Source organism: Chaetura pelagica, unplaced genomic scaffold, assembly GCF_000747805.2.
Source record: "Chaetura pelagica isolate M959 unplaced genomic scaffold, ChaPel_1.0 scaffold278, whole genome shotgun sequence".
Taxonomy (NCBI): Eukaryota; Metazoa; Chordata; class Aves; order Apodiformes; family Apodidae; genus Chaetura; species Chaetura pelagica.
Window position 1 is genome coordinate 473,858 of NW_009954497.1, and position 5,412 is coordinate 479,269.

The window sequence follows — 5,412 nt, forward strand, 5'->3', positions numbered from 1 at the left end:
TTTACCCCCGCCGGCATGGGCGGTGCGCGGCGCGGGCGTGCCGCTGTTAGCTCCGCTGACAAATCACCGCTGCCTGGCCCTTCCACTGGCCTGAGAGGTCGCAGCTATTTGCCAGCTGCCCTTGGGCCCTTGCCAAGTGGAGCGGCTGAGCCGCGGAGGCTTTTATGGCCGGGGCGAAAAGTTTTCACGGAGGAGGTGCCGGGAGGGGAGCAGAGTGGCGGGCGGGCTCGCAGCCCTCCCTCTCGGGAGGCAAAGTCTCGCCTGCATCTTGGGGGCTGAGGAAGCCGGAGAGCTTCCCCTCCTCCGCCTGTCGCCTCCCCGTTGCGTGCGGAGTTTGCATTGCGTGAGCCGGGGCTGGAAAGCCTCCAGCCATCTCCTCCCCGGGCCCCTACCCCTCCTCGCAATACCTTGACACCAGCTCGGGGGGAAAGGAGGAAGGGAAGCGCCGGGCAGCTCGCACCCCGGCCGGCCCCGCTGCCCTCCGGCCTTGCCACCGCCCTGCGCTCGCTTCTCTCCCGCTCACGGCGCTTTTTTACTCTTAAATCTGATACCTCTGCCCGCTCGGGAAGGCTGGCTAGGAAGGGTGTGGGTGCCGCGCTCCGTTTACCCGGACTTTCTGGATCCCCAGTACGAAGCGGGGCTGCAAACCCCCCAGGCATCGAAGAAGCAGTCCCCAGGAAATCATAATGCCTTGTTTTCGTCGGTTTTGCTGTACCAAGCAAAAATTTAAAAACACAGTGTTTAGTTCAGATTCTGTACAATCACGTCGTCAGAAGAAAATGAAATGTTTCAGTAGCCTTCACAGATTAGACAAAATTAGATGCTGGGAGTCAGTACAGCTGCGGGTGTGATCCCAGTCTTGTCTGGCTGCTACATCTGTCTTTGCTAAGAAGTGCAATTCTGGCTGTTGTTGCTGTCCTGGGCACCTCCAGCCAGTGGTACTACCTCTTGCTCAGACTAGCTCTGTGTGCCTCAGAGTGCACTATGCTTCTCCCTGCCACTGCCAAGCAACAGAGGTGTCAAAACTACTTTTTCGAAGCAGTGCTACAAAAATTGAGCTTCCCTACCCTCAGCCCCATCTCTGGGGTGAACTGGGGGGACCTTGCAGTCCAAGTCTAGCACATTGGCCAGCTTCAAAGAGGAGAAATGAGAGCTCCATTCTTACAGTATTCAGGAGAGAGACTATGTGGTTTGATCTCTCCATCACCATCATAAGGTTGAAGCCAAATTTCACGTGCTGTACAGCCAGTCGGCTGTGGTGAAGTGGCTTGTCTCACCTGGATGGCCATCCTTCCCTCCTTCATCAGTCTCATGTAAAAGAAAAGACATCGGCTTCTCCCTGCAAAGAGTGTTCAGGGTATTGGATCTGGGTGGTAAGGACCATCTTGGATCAGTTACTTGAGCTCTGGATTATAGTGCTGGGCATTTGCCATTGCCAGCAGGTAAATTTACCTTTTTCCTGGTTACTGTGGTAATTGATTGCCTAATACCCAGGCTTTACTAGATTATTTTGTGATAGGACAAGGGGTAATGGGTGTAAATTGGAGCATAGGAGATTCAAGGTGAATATCCGAAAAAAATTTTTTACTGTGAGAGTGACAGAGCACTGGAACAGACTGCCCAGGGAGGTTGTGGAGTCTCCCTCACTGGAGACATTCAAAACCCACCTGGATGAGTTCCTGTGTGATGTACTCTAGGTGACCCTGCTCTGGCAGGGGGGTTGGACTAGATGATCTCTCGAGGTCCCTTCCAGCCCCTAAGATTCTATGATTCTATGATTCTATGATTTTCTTGGATGCAGCACTTGAACTAGTTGTATGGCAGTCAAGGTGAGAGATTGCCATTTACTTTGGAGCAAACAGAACAGATTCCACTCCTCAAGGCAGCCAGATGCTGCAAGGTTATTGGTAGAACACCTTAGTGTGGTGTTGCTGGAGGTGACACACTGTGCCACTTGTTAGCTCCACTGCAGGTGGCCTGCACCCACCTTGCTGTTCCTCATCCGTTCAGTGAGGGAGCACGGGCCCAGTGCACTGCACATCATTCTGCAAGTGGGATTGTTTCCTGGCTGATAGCAGGCACTACAGAGGAAGGAGCACATTTCCACTGTAGTGAGCTGCAGATTCACAGTTTAAGGCATGAGCCCAGGAATTCTTGCAGTCCTGGTGCAGTTTTTTATTTATTTATGTTATGCTGTAAGAGGACAGCATTATTTTTTTTCCGTTTCTCTTTGGTCTTCAGAAGTTACATCACTATTAAAAAGAAAGTGAAATTAGAAAGGAGAGAAAGAAAAATCTATTTTAGATATTTTCTTGTGTTGTGGTAGTACCAGCTGGTCCACCTGTACCAGGATATTTGCAATCTTGGCTTACAATTGTATCTATTACAGCTTGAGTATTACTTTTACTATATACAATGAATGTTCACTCCATTTTCTAGGCTCTGATTCTATGTGACCTTGATTAATCCCTTACAGTCAAGCATATTTTGGATAAAACATTTTATCACACCAATGGATTAGTGTTGTATGAAATGCAGGCAATGGATGATCAGGCCCTTGATCTCTGTTATATGCCACAAACTGGCCTCCTGTCTACCTCTTTATTATTCTTCTCATTTCTTTTGTTTCTAGAAGCACAGAAGTTCTGAATTGCTCTTAGCTAATGCATGTTTATTTTTTTGCAGCTCTGGGGACTTTATTCAGACGCAGGTCCTACTGAAGCCAGTCCCAAATTCCTAAGTCAAAGTTAGTTTTGTTACTCATCAAAGACTGAATCACTGAATATGTACGCCACCTAAAATGAGTTATTTCTGAGCCCTAGAAAAACTCTACTTAATGTAAGATATGGAAGAGAAAAGGAGTTGAAGGGGCAGAAGTGGGTGAGTTTGGGATTAAGGGAAAGGAATTCGGACCTAATCTGTTAAAAATCCTGATTGATTTGACAAGAATGCCAGACACAGGAGGCTGTTAGAGTCTGTGGGGACATCAGTACCTCTGCAACTCTGAATGGAGCTGCTTTATGTATGTGGCCTTGAGTCTTTCTGGAGATAAATGTTTGATAAAGGAGGACAAATTACACAACCTGGAGAATCTTCTTTTGCCCTTTAAGAGGAAGTTTTTAGCTCTCTGCTGCTGTCCTACCGTTTCCAAGAAAATCCCTTAACCCCTAAGAGATTTTTTACAAGCATTAAGAATAATTTACCTAAATAAGGGTTTGCTGACTCAATTCTTAGTTTTTCTTCTAGCTATGGCAGCTGTTGGCTTTTCTTTTGGACACTGGTAAAGTACTCATATATCCTCATGAGCAGCAACTGGAATTTCTCAAGGAGTTGCCCTTGTCCCCTTTTCTTTCCTTACCTCTTCCACTTGCAGCTTTCCTTGGAGAGCTCTTCCACACTGGATTTCTCTGTTTCTTTCCCATACCTGGGACTATGTATCTTTTCCTCCTCTCTTAATTTTACAGAATCTCAGGGGGGATTAAATGACAGTTGAGCAATGTTTTATCCTGGAATTGCTTCAGTACAGAGCTTGTACAAATTGTTTACAGTATATGGGGTGATCCAAGCCATTCTTCATTAAATAATCCCTTGGAAATACTGTTTCTGATTGTCTGTTTCTGAGTGTTGCACAATACTATATAAGATGAAGAAACAAGTAGTGTAACTGCAAAACACAAATCACTTGGTAACTTAAACAAATGCAATATCCTATTGTTTTAGGCTGCTTAAAATATTGCAGGTGTTCTTATGTACCTCTGAAGTTTGACTCTAGTCTCATCAATATTGTTTTCCATCAGGAAAATCACCATTAAAACAGTCAGATCACAACCAGAATTAGAACCTGTAAACCTCTGGGTTTACAACAGTTTACCCAGATTGTGTTTACATTGCAGTCCAGCATGATACGAAGTTAGCACTATGCTACAAGTAATTTCAAATTCAGAAGAAGAAGTTCTGTGCCTGGCACTCAGTCCAGACACAGTGCCACCCTGAGGCATCAGGCTCTGCAGCCATCAGCTATGCTTGCTGCTCTGCACTATATAGGTGTGCCTGCTTTCTTGGGCTTTTCTACATGATACTGAGTTGATCAGTGTTAAAACTAACCTTAGACTAGGGTACCATGAGTGTGGATCATAATGAGATCATGTCTGATGCAGGTTCCTGGTTCTGCTAAGTTTGGCAACTTGCATGTCATGCCAAGTCTGAGATACAAGCAAAATACAAGGGGCTGTATCCTCAGTGCTACCCAAAGTGCCAGACATACATGGGAGCCAGCTGCAGCTCCATGATTCAGGATTACTGGTTCAGGCTGCTCACTGTGGCTTAAAATAAAGCATTTACAGTATGCTTTTAAAAGCATATGTATTTATGGTTACATATTGCATTCTTAACTCACACTTTCATTCTTCCTTGCATTCCCATTGACTTCCCAGCTCACATTTTCACTTCTCCCTTGGCATGGACTCCTAGTTCTGAGCCAAATTCCCCCAGCTGCTGCAGGAAGGCAAGAAACCTCCCAGTTTCTGGGATCAGCTGGGGGGATCAGCTCAGTGCTAGTCTGAATTGTAGCCTCTCCGTCTGTTTGCATTTTCCATGTTACTTGCAAATTAAAGACATACATTGCTGTCTGCTTCCACACAGGTAACATACAGGTATGATTAGAAAAAATCAGGACATAGCATTATAATTAATTCAGGCATCAAACTCGATTATGAAACTTTTCATGTTGTGTTGCCAAATTCCTACAATACGTCTTTCTGAGGTTTGCTGTCTTTTCTTGACAGTACTGCAGGAAACCACATAGCCAATTCTTTCTTGAGAGGAAAACACAGAGCTGACCCCCCTTGTGGCTGGCTACCTTTTGACAATCCTTTTAAAATGCTTTCTCCTATCAGACAAAAGGGCAAAATCTAATTTACACACTGATGGGCACTCATCCATGGTGTTCTATGTGTGTCTGTATTTATTGTGTACAAATGGTCTTTATGAAGGTACCCTGAAAGAAGTACTCTGGCAGAGGTGGGTGAAATGACAACATTTAGGAAAGTTTAGATACTGCTCAAGATGTACAATACTGTATCTGTCCTCAACACGTGATGTGTGAGCAAACCGTTGTGCCTGCCCACTCTCTGTCTTTAGCAAAGGGGCTCCCTTGGGGCATCTGGCAGCTTTGCATCCTCACAGTGTTGCTGAGATTTTCAGAACCAAGAGCTGTGTTGCCAGGGTCCATCTTTATGTTGAAGTATAGCAACCTTATATACGTCGACTGCATGATGTGCTAGGTCACTCCAAAGCTTAAAAATGGTAACATTGCTTAGGGCCAACATTGTTAACATGTTAACAAGCAGTACTATTATATTTCTCAGTTGTTTTGCAGACTTTATTGGGTGTTGCACTAGTAGTGTTGATACA